At 47.1% G+C, this 15,244-nt stretch overlaps 1 protein-coding gene across 1 annotated transcript in view; it reads left to right on the top strand.

The window, feature by feature from the left end:
- Window positions 1-225: 225 nt before the first annotated feature.
- Window positions 226-15,244, top strand: part of RAB7A (RAB7A, member RAS oncogene family) — a 70,746-nt gene continuing 55,727 nt past the window's right edge. The window contains exon 1 of the mRNA XM_036868547.1: window positions 226-446. The gene's annotated coding sequence lies outside the window, so the exon portion shown is untranslated. The remainder of the gene's footprint in view (window positions 447-15,244) is intronic.

Below are 15,244 nucleotides of genomic sequence, written 5' to 3'. Positions count from 1 at the left end.
GTGCTAAGTTCAGGGGCTGAGGCATCGGCGGGTGGGTCCAGCATGGCGCCACCCTGCTCCCGGCCGGGCCTCAAAGATGGCCGCAGCCACTGGGGGCAGACATGTTTGTGCCACGTGACCCAGGCCCGGGCCCGAGGCGGCTGAACGTGACGCACGGTAGAGGCGGGGCTCCTCCCCCGTAGCCCTGGCGTCGAGCGTCTCGTGACAGGTACTTCCGCTCGGGGCGGCGGCGGTGGCGGAAGTGGGAGCGCAGCCGGAGTCTTGGCCATAAAGCCCGAGGCGGCGGCGGCGGCGGCGGCGGCGGCGGCGGCGTTGGAAGCTAGGACAGGCCGAGGAGCCCGCCGGAATCGGAGCTTGGAGTTTCTTTCGCTCCCGTCGTCCTCTCGTCTTCTCCTCGGCGGAGCCCTCGCGACGCGCCCGGCCCGGAGCCCAGCGGAGCGTCCGCGGTAAGTGGCGGCCCGGCCCCATCCCCCTCTCGGCCCTCGGTCGCCGGTGCGCGCCGTCCGCGTCTTGGGCAGGCCCGGCCCGGCCTCTTGGGGAGCTCCGTGTCTTCGGGCCCGGCGGCAGTCCGGCCGAGCGTCCGCGGGGGTGTCAGAGGTCGCCGGGTGTGACCCCGGCTGGCGCCGTGCACGCCCGTTTCCCGGGGCGTCCAGGCCCGGGACGGCCAGGGCGACCTGGCCTGGGCGGCCCGGCACTGGGGCGGCGGCCGAGGGCGGGGGCCGGCCGACCAGCGGCGGGGGCGCCGCCCACCCTGCCCCGGTGCCAGGCAGAGCCGCGTGCCCGCCGTCCGGTCCTACCAACGCGGGTGAGGGTCCCCGACGCCGCGAGTCCGCGGAGACCCGGGTCACGTGCCCCGGGCTCCCTCGGGCGCCTCGGGCTCCCGCGACTGGGAGCTTTTTATCACAAAGACGTTACGGTGAGGGGTGGAAGAAGTTTCCAAACTTGCTGGGGGAGAGACGGTGGCTGGGTGCAGAGCTGTGTTTGGTTCGGACCGCGGCGGGGCCCGCTTAGGGCGTTCAGTTCGGGCTTCCCCGAAAGGAATGGTTCGCAAAACTAGGAAAATTGAAAAAAACAGTAGCAAACATTGGAGCGGTTACTGCATGTTAGGCAGCGTGGTGGTATTTCTGCACCGATTATTGTATTTAATTCTCCGAATAGACTTCTCAAGTACCATTATTGTGCCCACTTATAGATAGGGAAATGGAAGCTCGGAGAGGTTAAGTCATTTGCCCAAGGTCGCAGAACTGATAAGTTATGGAGCAGAGATTGGAGTCCAGGCACCCAGACTCCAGAGCACTGTGCTCGGCCTCTGGATTGTACTGCTTTCTGATGCCCCTGAAGCTTGTGAAGTATCTTTTGCCACTTGGTATCTGCCTCTCTCCGCCTCCTTTCTTTCTAGTGATGTCATTTTGGAAGCCTTTTCTGGTGGCATTAATTCTGCCTTAAAACCATAATATTCTGTTTGCAGTTGTGAGTTTCAACACCCTTTTTTGTTTTTAAATAGTGTAGCGCCAGTAAACTGGGAGCTCTAGTATCATAGCAGAGTACTCAATTGAAGTTTGAAAGTTTTTGTTACCTACGTCTTTTGTCAAATGAGTTGGGCTGGCAGTCCTGCCATGTGGACCTTTCCTGAAGCCTTAGTGCATGGGTGTCCAGCTAGCTGGTTCTTTCTTGTTGAAAATACTGTATCTTCTCTTTGGATTCCAAAAGAACAGGCTCTTGTCTCTTCCTTGTGACTGAAGCAGCTGATTACCCGCATGACTTCTCATCCATGGATTGATAAAGTCTCCTGTTGGTGTGCTTCTCTCTTCAGACTTAGGAGAGTTTGTTCAGATTTGAGTCTAAGAAGTGGAAAGTGAGTTGTGAGTACTTCTCCTGAAGATCCTGTCCAAGGCCTGTTGTAGTCTGATTTCTTTTTTTTTTTTTTTTTCTTTAAACTTTGTTACCCAGCCTGATATACTTAAGTGGGTATTAAGTGTGGTAGCCTTAAGTATTGTTTCCATTTAGAGGAGTGTAATGATGAGTAGCGTTTCATCCATTCATCAGATGTTTTGAGTATCTACCATGTATCAGGCATTGCCTATTGACTCAGGGAGATAGGCCTGGTTCCTATCCTCAAGGAATTTAAAGATGGTGAGTGATCATGGCTAGGAATTCTCTTGTGGAATGGCTTGGTGGTAGAATTTGAGATTTTTTGTAAAGGGGAGTTATTTTTCATCTCAGCAAGTGCATCCAGAGTAATCCAGGCAGCACGGTGTTCTGGGTAACTTGAAAGCTTTGCTCATTTTAACAACAGCATTTGATTTGGTTTGCTTTTGAAGAGAGTTCGTAGAAGATAATACCATAGTTTCTGAATTGGTCGTGTTTTTTGAAGGGTAATTTTCATCTCTAAACTTGTTTTACCTTTTGCTCGCCAGCATTTTTTGTTGTTCACTGAAGGAGGGGGTTGGTGTCACTGTCGTCTTACAGTGCGAATGTCAGCTTCGGGGGCTGTCTGAGCAGAGGTGCCCTTGGCAGGCTGGGGCTGCTGCTTCAGCCCACAGGGAAGGTTTCATGTGCCGCCTCCCCGTCTCAGTACCAGTATCATCCTAGATAAAACCCTCCGCCACCCCGCGTCCCACAAGTCCTCTGGTTCCCCTTCTTGAAGAGGGGACGTGAGTTTTGCATTTGTGGTAGAATTTCAGGAGTAGACAAACAGAAGGGGGAGTGGAATGTAGAAGATACTCTAAAACAGCTTTATTTGGACATTTTTTCAGGTAATTGTTAGCAACCTCATGGAGCAAAAATATTTCTTGGTGCCAACCAGGCCTAACCCCCTGCCCCAAACCCCATAATCAGAGAGCATTGCTTTATAGTACAGTGTGGCTTTGAATCCAATTCCTGACCCCACCACCAAGCGAAGCAAAAGGTTTTGGTTGTTTGATTAGCTTTTAATAAATTTCCAAAGGGACCTGCACTGAGAACATCCTTGCCCTTAGGTTTGGCGTTAGTCTACACTCAAAGGTGTAGCAAACCCAAACCACACACGTGGGAGAGTCGTTTTATGCACTGTTTCTCTCTGAGATTTGACGTAAATATTTACCATTATTACTGTCGTGAGTTGCCTAGCTCTCCGTCTGCGTAATTCACATGTGGCTAAGGAGAACTCGCCCGGCTGTTGGTCTGGGAGTTAGAGGCCGGGTGTCCGGGGAAGTCAGGAGGAGTCCTCCTGCATGAGGCCCAGACGGTGGTTCACCCGGCACTGATGTCATCCCTGAAGGAGGCTGGAGCTCGGGAGATTAGCTCCCCCCACTTCGCTGCTCCTGGCTTTCTGCTGCTTCCTGTCTCCCCTGTAAGGTGGCGGTTGTATTCCCGGCATCTGTTCCTCTGCGTGATCACACCTGCGTCTGTGACTGCCGTCTGCTAGAGCTGTGTGCTTCTGTCTGCAGTTTGCTGCAATGTGTTGATCTCTTCAGTTATTTGCTCTCGCACCTTCCCTGTATTTTCTGTATTTTCTGCTTTTTCCTTCCTGCATATGGCATTAAACACAGAAAAATAGTTTGCACTTATGTTTTAAAACTTGTTAACGGTAGTTGGGGTTAGTGTGATTTGTGAATCAAAAGTAAGAGTGATGCGGTGGGGGAAATCAGAACAGGCTTTTTAGCACCGTCTCCGACTAGTTTCAATTTTAGTACTCCAGGCTGTGATTTCAAAAACAATTTAAGAATAGCTACTTGCAGAATGTCTCCGTGGGGGAGGAAGAGAGCTTGGGAGTTGGTTCCAGTGGTGACATGCAGTATTGGCCTTGCTCGTCTCCCTGAAGATGCAGGGGATCTCAGGCCCCCCCCCGGGGCTCTCTGTTTTGGTGATGTCATCACTGCCTCGGAGATCAGTCTCACTGATTCTGTTGTCCATTTCCTGGTTGTCTAGGACTGCTTGCTGTCCGGACAGAGCAGGTTTGAGCAAGCCCATCAAGGGAGGCAGGGACCTTGCTTGGCTCTCAAGTGGCCTTGCCTGCGTGCCCGCCCCCAGGTGCAGGGAGGCGCCTTCTCTGGTCCACCCTCTCACAGCTAGAGGGCTTGCTCTTACTACTGCCTTTCCTGGGCTTAAGCTCAGCTCAGTTAAGGAATACTTTAAAATTTCCATTGTGAAGTAAAAAGTTACATCATTGGTTTCCAATCTTGGTGTGCAGTTTTAATTTTAAAAATTTATTAACATTTGAGTTGTTTGAGAGTACACAACTAAGCTACTATGAATTAACCTTTAAAAAACCTGATTGTAACAGCACAGACTTTATGAAAAATAGTGCCTCTTACATGTGTTATTCAGTCAGGCTACCGACAGTTCTCTGTGTACTTATAGGTCCAGGGGCCCCAGAAATAACTCTGGGTCGTTTGGGCAGCCCACAGGTTAAGAGCCACGTTAAAGTCCTCCAACCTGTCCTGTTCAGGTGATGGTTGTTAAAGAGCATTCTTTTTTTTTTTTAAAATAAATTTATTTATTTATTTATTTTTGGCTGCATTGGGTCTTCATTGCTGTGCGCGGGCTTTCTCTAGTTGCGGCGAGCGGGGGCTGCTCTTTGTTGCAGTGCACGGGCTTCTCATTGCGGTGGCTTCTCTTGTTGCGGAGCACGGGCTCTAGGCACGCGGGCTTCAGTAGTTGTGGCTCACGGGCTTAGTTGCTCCATGGCATGTGGGATCTTCCCGGACCAGGGCTCGAACCCGTGTCGCCTGCATTGGCAGGCAGATTCTTAACCACTGCGCCACCAGGGAAGTCTGCATTCATGTTCTGTAGAAACTTTTCCTACATGGTATTTGTCTTTCAGTGTTTTTTAATGTTTGGCTAGTGCTTAACAGTTCACATAGGATTTCACCTGGTGTTCACAGCAGCCCTACAGGCTTAGAGGGTGGCCCAGCCTGGGTGCTCAGGTGGCCCGGCTACTCTAATGCGAGTCTGGGTATCCTGAAACACAGCTGAGGCTCTTTCTGATGCACCAGCCTGGCTTTCTGATTATTCATGATTGCTGTAAAGCAGTCAGCGTTTGACTCCTTATAAAAATGTATCTTTCTTCCACTACTTTTTATTTAAAATGACATTTCTCTTTTGCTGATTATTAAATGAGCCATTTCTTTAAAAAAAAAAAAAAAAAGCTAGGAAAATACAGAAGTAAAAAGAAGAAAAATTCAGTTTTCTACTACGAGGAAGACCAGAGTGTTAACTGGTTATTTTATTCTCACGAATGTATACTTTAATACTTTCCTTTAATGAGATTGAATTTTTAAAATACGGTATGAGAGATTAACTTTGGAGGGCCCTGGATATTCTTTGGATCCTTTGACCTGTGGGACCCCTCTAGATAAACACTCAGTGGCGGGAAGCTGGGATCAGGAGACTAGCTGTATTTTTCACATATTTAGTGGCAACAGGTGAAGAACCTGATGCATTCAGTACCATAATAAGGTTTTTTTGCCGTGGTGACAGTGGATCAGTAAGTTGTTGCAACTTGTCATTTCTACATCTTAGTAAACTCTGAATTTGCAGTAGGGCATATGAAAAGCGTCCAGATAAGTGAACAACGTCGAGAGTTTTCATAAACTCAGAAGCCCCCTTGTGCCTCCTTCAGGTCGTTGTCATCCTCTCCTGCTGCTTTTTTTTTAAATGTTCTAGTTTTCCATTTACCTTTTTTTTTTTAATATTCATTTACTTATTTAGGCTGCACTCAGTCTTAGTTGTGACATGCGGCTCTTAGTCGTGGCATGCATGCAGGATCTAGTTCCCCAACCAGGGATCGAACCCTGGACCCCTGCATCGGGAACTTGGAGTCTTACCCCCTGTACCACCAGGGAAGTCCCTCCTCCTGTTGATTTTTAACACTGTAGTTTAATTTTGTCTGATTCGGACTTTGTGTAAATCATACACTGTGTACCCTTTTGTATCTGTTTCTTTGAGTCATTGTTGCCTGTGAGATTTTCTGTTGGGTGCAGTGGTAACTCCATTTTCATTGCTCAGTAGTATTTGATTATATGACATACCGTAGTGTTTTTATTAACTTACTGATGGGCATTTGGCTAGTTTGTAGTTTGTGGCTGGTAAAAATAATGCTGTATCGGGACTTCCCTGGTGGTTCAGTGGTTAAGAGTCCACGATTCCACTGCAGGGGGCACGGGTTCAGCCCCTGGTCAGGGAAGTCCCACATGCCACGCGGTGCGGCCAAAAAAAAAAATGCTGTATGAATATTCTTGGGTTTGTCTTCTGATGACTATATGCACACGTTTTCATAAGTTAATACTGAGGAGTGGAAAGTTTTAGCGTGTGTATCTGTATGTTGCTAGGGCTGCTATAACAAATACCCAAGACTGGGTGGCTTAAACAACAGAAATTTATTTTCTCATGATTCTGGAGCCTAGAAGTCCGAGATCGAGGTGTTGGCAGGGTTGGTTTCTTTAGAGGCCTCTTTCCTTGGCTTGTAGGTGAACGTCTTCTCCTTGTGTCCTCATATGGTCTTTTGTCTGTAGGGGTCCGTGTCCTAACCTCCTCTTACAAGGACACCAGTCTGATGAGGGCCCACCCTCATGACCTCGTTTAACTTTAATCACCCCTTTGAGAGCTCCGTCTCCAAGTACAGTCACATTTTGACATTTTGAGGTACCAGAGGGTAGGACTTCATAAATTCTGGGGGGGTGGGGTGGGGTGGGGGACAAAGTTCAGTCCGTAACGGTATGTGCTGCACCTCGGTAGACACTGCCAGCTTTCCAAAGCTGTATACCGCTTTACACTCCCGTCAGCTGTATGTGTGAGTTCCAGATATTCCACATCTTTGCTGGCGCTTATTTTCATCTTGCCCTTGTGGTACTAGCATCGTACCTCCCTCCAGTACCAGCATGGGCAATCCTTGAGGGGGTGGGGAGGTTGTTTCTGGAGCCATATGTGTCATAACTTGAGACTGCCTCTTGTAAATGCTTTTTAAATCCGTTGGGGATAGACAAGCAGAATGACTTCAGTCTAGTGAGCAGTTAGCCCCCCTTAGTTGCCCTTATGGGTTAGTTTTTGCATTTATAATCTGGACTCATTCCTGGGGATGGAATTGACTTCAAAGTGTCACCTGTAGGGTATAAATCTAGCCATGGTAGAGAGTGCTTTCATTGAAATCCTTCTTTGGTGTGACACTTGCGTCCTTAAAATATTGGATTCCCTCATACACGTGCTAGGAATAGGTCTGTTTTGCATGTTCTGACTGACCATTTAGATACTAGTTGGTGTTTGACCAGCCGCTTTCTGGCTGCGTGATCTTGAGCTTTGTGCATCCACTGTAGACCTCGGTTTGATTGGAATAATATTACATGCCCCTGCCCCTCCCCCAGTGTAATCTCCTTGAGGGCAGGGATGAATCATTATTCTAGCATGGATCTTGAAATATTACTCAGTAAACTTAAAAATATTTTTCCAGTTCTCACTTTGGACACTGTTTTACTATTTGTAGCTTTGTAAGTTTTGCTTCTGGGCCAGTGATTAATATGGATAGCCTTCCTGAATGATAAATTATGTGTTCTCTGTTCATTTGACACAGTTTCATTGTCTACTGTAAGAAAATACTGCTGCCAGTTGTGGGGAGTATCAAATAAAAAACACTGGAGGTTTAGGAATAATTGTAAAAACAAGACAGGTGAGAGTCACAAAAATGCTAGAAGTGTTCAATGACTGGGTTAGGTGGTGCTGAGTAGATTTTGGATGAATTGATATGGAGGGGAGACTTGGGAAAGCCATTGTAGTTGGAGGGAATGGCATAGCAAACGAATGGAGATGGGGGAACGTAGGGCAGACGGAGGGAATGGCATAGCAAACGAATGGAGATGGGGGAACGTAGGGCAGACGGAGGGAATGGCATAGCAAACGAATGGAGATGGGGGAACGTAGGGCAGATGGAGGGACTATGGTACCTCAAATTGGGGAGTGGCAGTATGTATGGGGGCCAGACTGGGGTGGGGAGGGGACGAACTCCAGTGCCATGTTGAAGGATTTATGTTTAACAAAGTGGTACTTCACTGGGTGGTGCTAGGATAGGGCGTAATCCTTTCACTTGAACTTCACAATCCTATTGGGTAAGACTGATGGTGTCTCAGTTATGGATTTATAGTTTACCTGAAGAAACACACATTAAGGGATGAGTGGGGCTAGGACTGAAATACAGGTGACATGCTTAAACCTTCAAAGAGGTACTTGCTCAGAATGCCTTTAACACAGGCTAAAAGTAAGAGCTGGTTTGGGGGGATGGGCTGGAGAAAGAGAGCAGTTAGCTTGGTTTTCTTCTTGAGCCAGCCAGCCCATGTGGACACTTCTTACCAGTTTATGGGCAATGTTTTATTGGCTAACTGCCTGAGATAATCTAGGGTTCATATCAAACGTTCAAACTATTGAAAAATAGTTGTGTGTAACCCTCTCTTGTTTTCCATTCTGTCTTATCAACAAGTAAAAAAAAAAGGCACCGTCGTGTTCTGTTAATACAGACTCTTAGCTCTTGGTTTGGCACCTGCATTTAGAACAGTGGGAGCATCATAGTCAAGAATCTATTGATCCAGGGGCTGCAAGGTCCTCGTAACAAGAATTGCTTTCCAAGGAACTTGATTCTTTGAGAAAGTGGCTTTAGTTTTTCCCCTCCCCACACGTGAATGTGATACCTTGAACAAAGTATATATACACACACACACAAATAATCCCTTTATATTTTGTAGAGCTTAACGGTTACCTTGTTGATGCTTCACTTCCAAGTTCAAACTAAGCAGCATTTGCCTTGTCAGAATCTTTTTTCAGATGCAAGACCAGCCTGAAAGAATATACTCAGTATCCCGACTAGCGCTCCATATTCCAGGTTGGCAGATGTGTCTTTAACCCCAAGAATGGTGAGAAGAATAGCACCTTCTTTTTTTCTTTTTTTTTAAAGATAAGTACTTTTTTTTTAGAAAAATTAATTTATTTTTTAGCTGCGTTGGGTCTTTGTTGCTGCGCACGGGCTTTCTCTAGTTGCGGTGAGCGGGGACTACTCTTCGTCGCCGTGTGCGGGCTTCTCACTGCCGTGGCTTCTCTTGTGGAGCATGGGCTCTAGGCGCACAAGCTTCAGTAGTTGTGGCTCACGGGCTCCAGAGCATAGGCTCAGTAGCTGTGGTGCACGGGCTTAGTTGCTCCGCCGCATGTGGGATCTTCCCGGACCAGGGCTTGAACTCGTGTCCCCTGCGTTGGCAGGCGGATTCTTAACCACTGCGCCACCAGGGAAGCCAGATAGCACCTTCTGTGGAAGAGAATAGCCCTTGTAAATTTTAGTGATCGGTTTTATTTAAGTGTTTTTTTAAAGTGTTTTTGAAAAGAGGGATGCTTTGACTATTCTGTTTCTTTTGAAATGTAAATTTCCAGGTAGTGAGTTTTCCAGCAGCATCTGACTGAATTGGCTAGGTTTTTCTATAGTAACAAATAATCTCAAAATGGCCAGCGTGTTCAGTATGGATTTTCCAGGGGCTCTGTGTCATCCTTACTCCAGCTGAAGAAGCAGCCACAACAGTGTGGGACGCTGTTGGCTGTCTTGGCAAAGTAAAGGAGAACTGTTGGAGGGTCTTGCTCCCGTGGTTAAGTGTTCCAGCCCAGAGATGACACGTCACTTCTGCTCACAGCTCACTGGTTAGAGTGAGTCACACTGCACAGGGGATCAAGAGGCACTTGACTTGGAAAGCACAGAGTTGGAAATATTGGAGAAATGGTGCTAGTTTTACAGTGGCTGGCTTCCGTGGGTAATAGCTGTTGGGGAAAGTGCCTCATTTGTAAATTCTTGTTCCATTAGCTAGTAATTTAAATGCAAAAAAGGATACCAAGTTACCCATAAATCTTCTCTTACAAATCAGCTTCCTATCGTAAGAAATCTATTTCTTTTAAATGATAAGTGGGATAACCTCAATTCGAGTGCCTTGCAGTATCCTTCACACGAAGTAGGCGTGAAAGGAACATTTGATTGTGAGCCCTCCCTTGCCTTCTACGTTGTCAGTACCCTCACCCAGCCCCCCCATCCTTCTTGTGAAGTGCTACCAGATAGTCTTGAAGTGGTCCTTAGGGCCCATTCCTTCCCTGGCCACAGAACCCTATGTTTTTCTACAGAAAGTGTCTCCAGCTTGTCTTCCTGGCTTTGTCCTTTTGATGCAGACCCTGTGTTGCCCTGACTTGCTGTATTTAACCTTTTCCTGACCACACTTTGTTCCCTGCTTCCTACAGTTTGGTTCCTGCCGCTCCCCTTCATCTCTGTGTTTTGTCTGTTGGCGTCCTGCCTTGCTCAGGCACTGCTAGCTTCCTTTCCTAAGTATTTCCCATCATATTCCCACCTTTCACTGAATCCCTGGGACCTGTATATGTGTGTCTGAAACACGTTTTATAGATGTTTTACCTGCTCTAGGAGAGGGTCTTAGGGTAGATCCCAGACTTATTTATTTAAACCAATAAGCCTTTTGCAGTGGACGGGCACCGTGCACCTTGTGGGATCTCAGTTCCTGGACCAGGGATTGAACCCGGGCCATGGCAGTGAGAGTCCTGAATCCTAACCACGAGGGCAACCAGGGAACTCCCCAGATCCTAGACTAATTTATGTTTTCCCTCCAAAGGTAACCGGATGAGAGAAAGAACTAAAAATCAGTCCCCGAGTGGCTTTTGATAGATACGTATACACACACGTTTTTGTTGTGCTCCCTGCTGAAAATTCCTCAGCTTGATGGAAGTTGGGGGACCAGAAGCCGGAGGATGGTGGAGGCTTCCTTAAGCAGGGCCCCGGGGTGGGTCTCAAGGGAGCTGCTAAGCTTCAGTTTCCACTGCTGGAAAATGGGAGTACACTGGTCCCCCCTTATCCCCAGTTTCACTTTCTGCAGTTTTGGTTACCTGCGGTCAACCATGGTCAGAAAATATTAAATGGAGAATTCCAGAAGTAAACAATTTGTAATTTTAAATTGTGTGCTGTTCTGAGTAGCATGATGGAATCTCGCGCCGTCCTGCTCCTTCCCCACCTGGATCCCCAACCGTCCACATTCTCCGCTCCAGACGTCCAGGCCTTGACACCGTCATGGCCCCACCATCTGGGACCGCTCCAAGCGATGGTCCTCCTTTAGATGTGTAGTCAGAAGGCCAGCAGTGGCACAACGCCATTTTATCCTCTCACGTCACAAGAAGAGATGGGATGAGTACAGAACAGTAAGATACTTTGAGAGAAACCACATTCATATAACTTCTATTACAGTATAGTGTTATAATTGTTCTGTTTTGTTCTTAGTTATTGCTGTTAATCTCTTTGCATGCCTGACTGAAAGTTAAACTTTATCATAGGTGTGTATGTATAGAAAGAACAGAATGTACAGGGTTGGGTACTATCTGTGGTTCCAGGCATCCACTGGGGTTTGACCGTACCTCCCATGGATAAGGGGGGGACTAAGTACCCACAGGATCCTTCCTATTCTAATTTTCTCTGGCTCTTGCTCATACTACAGTGGCTTTTGCAGTATCCTAACTGGCAAGATGACATCATGGAAACGTAAAGGACCCTTTCAGCCACGGAGAAGCTGTCACCTATGTGGAGCCCTGCTCATTCACTTCTTTAGAGGAGCAGGGGGGACCTCACTGCTAGGTGGCTAGATTTTTCGTAGAATGACTTGTTCCTCAATTACAGAAGCAGTGTAGAAGTCTTAACGTGAATGATTCTCTGTCATCCTTCCGATGGTTTGGTGACCGTACTTCCAGACTTACATTTTCTGTTTAAAGGGGGTCATGCGGTGCACGCTCTGTGTCTCTTGCTTGTCAAAGACTTCACTCGGCACCCGCCCTCGTCGGTGCCTGATGTTGCTCGTGGCTGTGTGCTGCTGCTGCTGGCGTAGGCTAACCGTCCTCTCAGTGAACACTTCGGTGACTTCTCCCTTTTCTCTGTCACAGAATTATTTACTGTTTATCTTTGTCCACTTACCTGATTGTTTCCCTGAGATATAGTGGTTATACGTACTTGAAATTTGGTACTCATTACTATACTACCTCCAGGAAGGTTGTGTACTTAATATTTGTAGTTGGAGAATTCTATTTATATAGTTGCCAGTTGTCAGTTTTCTTACTGTTTGCCAGTTTAACTAGTGGGGAAAATTTAAATGGTGCCTCATTGTTTAACATTTCCATTTCTTTGATAAATGGATTAAACTTAAAAAAAAAAAGATTAGCCATTTATCTTTCTTTTGTGAATTGGCTTTTGTTCTTGAAAGCCCAGGTGAGGGCTTAAAAAATATAGCAAGGGACTTCCATGTTGGCACAGTGGTTAAGAACCCGCCTGCCAATGCAGGGGACACGAGTTTGAGCCCTGGTCTGGGAAGATCCCACATGCCGCGGAGCAACTAAACCCGTGCTCCGCAACAAGAAGCTACTGCAATGAGAAGCCCGCACGCCGCAAGTAGAGAAAGCCTGTGTGCAGCAACGAAGACCCAACGCAGCCAGAAATAAAAGATAAATAAATTTATTAAAAAAACAAAAACCATATATATATATCAAGAATGGTTCTTATATAGTAAGAGTATTTTTTATATAGGAAGAATGTCAACTCTTTTTCATGTGGCAGTGTTCCTGGCTTGTTTTCTTTTGGCTTGGTTTGGTTGATGCTGTGTTTTTGTAGTATAGAAACTTTTCTGTAGTCATATCTGTCAATTTGTTTTGTTTCCTGGGTTTCATGTTACACTTAGGCCTTCTCCTTTCCTAGGACAATAGAAACAATGGTTATTTTTTTCCTAGTACGTAGCACGTTTGGAATTCTTCTGTATGACGTGACGTCAGACTCTTTTTTCCCAAACGCGTAGTTGCCCCAGTATTTCGTTGTATTGTCATCCTTTCCTCACTGACTAGAAATTTTTTTTTATCACACAGATTTCCCACCTACATGTGTCTTTTGTGAATGCTTCTGTTCCATTCTTTGTTTCTGGGACAGTGCCGCTGTCTTGCTTGCTTCTCTGCTTCATGATACGTTTTCATAAATTAGGCAGCTTTCCATCTTTCATAGAACTCTGTTGAAGCTGTGCTCAAAGACCTGTTTGCTTCTGATTAAATTGGTGCTCCTCCTACGCTTGTCCTGTTTTCTTGATCAGTTTGTCTGGCAGATTGATTTATCAGGAAACTGAGAGGAAGCCTTTTCCTAAGATGCCCTGGTAGGGGGAAGGAGCTACCTCCAACCCACCTGCCATGTGTCTGGGACAAACACCATATACTTGCTCATTCAGTCAGCAGGTTTTATGGAGCACCTACCGCGCCACAAGCTCCCGTACAGCAGGAGTTGTACAAACAGTAGAAAACCTCGTTACTGAGCCCCGGAGAGCCTTGGGCAATGTGCGTATCTTTTCATCCTTGTGTGTATCCCTGTTGCCTTGTGTAATGGGTTGGAAAGCAAGTATTGGGTTTTAAACTGTGTTCATGATGCTTTTAAGCATTTCATGTTTTGCCATCTCTGGTCTTTTCTTGCAGTATTTGAGCATACACAGTTACTTCATAATCGGCACTCTGGATGGATTTTTTTGTTAAATTTTATTTTTTGGCCATGCCATACTGCGTGGTGTGCTGGATCTTAGTTCCCCAACCAGGGTTAGTACCCGTGCCCCCTGCAGTGGACGTGTGGAGTTGTAACCACTGAACCGGCAGTCCCCTGGATGGGTTTTTATTGTTAACTGTTCTTGTCTAACTTTGACAAGTTAGATTTTTCTCTCTTTCTTAGTGGAGGGTTGTTCATAGCAGATTCCATAAGAATGTGCCAGGCTTGGCATGCATTAAAATGTTTCTTTTTACTAATTTTCACAGATAAAGAGTAGACCATTGGGCCAGTCTTTGTTTTCAGGGCTTTTGAGGAAATGTTAGCTGTCTGAATTGGGAAGAACAATTACCTTTTTGACAGAAAAAATACACTGGGTCAACCAGTTCTTTCTTTTTTCTCTTGCTTGTTATCTTCTAAAGGTGTAGCTCATCATTGTGATATGAAGTCCTGTCCGTGTCTCCTGTGTTGCAGGTACCCACGGTCTGCAAGGGGAGGGGGGTGAAGCCTGGTGCCCAGGACCCCTGTTAGCCCAGTGGAGAGGCCAGGCTGCGTCATCAAGAGCCCTGGGGGTGGGGGCAGGTCGGGGCGGGAGAGGAGGAGCTCGTGTGGGCCGGTCCTGCCAGGTACCCCCTCTCTGGGCACACAGTTAACCAGTAACTTCACCCGTAGCTGTTCACAGGCCAGAGTCAAACCCTGCGTGTCTGAATCTGAGAACTAAGTTGGTTTTTGGCTTCCTGTCCCCGTGGTGCGGGGGTGGAAGTGCGGTCTGTAGATGCCTGAGCTTGCAAAGGCTGCGCCCGGCCGGTGCCACGCTAGGGAAGTGCCCAAGGGGGAGGCGGCTCCTGTCCTGGGGGGGGGGCCTCCTGTTGGCTGTGTGACACTTGAAGAGCTACCTACAAAGGGGATGATGTCATATGAAGAACGATTTGATAGGAGGCTTCCGGACAGGTGAACAGGCGATGATGTACTTGATCAGTCCAAAAGGAAACCTGGAAAACAAGTCTGTGTGTCCTCTCAATCCCTCCTACTTAGAGATGACCATGAGCCCTTTAATTGCTTGGTTTTGACTTTCCAAGCTGACATTTCGTAGGCTTCAAGCTAATAAACACAATGGAAGCATAATTTGTTCTCTACCCCTTTTTTAAGAAAATCTAACTGCATTTTAGAAGGTCTGTTAATAATACATGTAAGTCTGCCTGGTATGTATTTAATGTATTCTGAATATGTATTTTGAAGTAGGGGCAGAGTATTTTCCCTACTTGGGTCATTTTTTGGCTGAGAGAAGTGCATGGAGGGGAGGAGAGAAGTGGACCTGTGACCTTCCAAACATGTTGACGTGACAGAACCTGGAAGCAGGCTGTGAGATTCCGGGCCTGATTGACTGAGATGGTGGTAGGCCTTGAAAACGAGGGGGGAGGATCGGGACTGAGAGCGGGCCTGGAGTGCAGCGCTGCGCACGTGACTTCAGGGGCGGCGGGCTTCGCGCTTTTCAGCTGTGTTATTCGAGAGCCCAGGTAGCAAGTACGTGATGGGACTGAAAGCAGGTTTGTGGTACTCTTGTTTTCACATTAATCACATTTTGCCACAGTCATGGCAGCCTATCCACACTTACATGTCGAAAGGGAAAGGACAAGAAAACGCCGAGGAGATCATTCTGGGTGAAAGGATTTGCAGCTGAAATAGCTGGGGCGTGAA

Source organism: Balaenoptera musculus, chromosome 11 (assembly GCF_009873245.2).
Source record: "Balaenoptera musculus isolate JJ_BM4_2016_0621 chromosome 11, mBalMus1.pri.v3, whole genome shotgun sequence".
NCBI lineage: Eukaryota > Metazoa > Chordata > Mammalia > Artiodactyla > Balaenopteridae > Balaenoptera > Balaenoptera musculus.
Note: the sequence above shows the minus strand (reverse complement) of the source record. Positions and strands in the feature narration are given on the sequence as shown.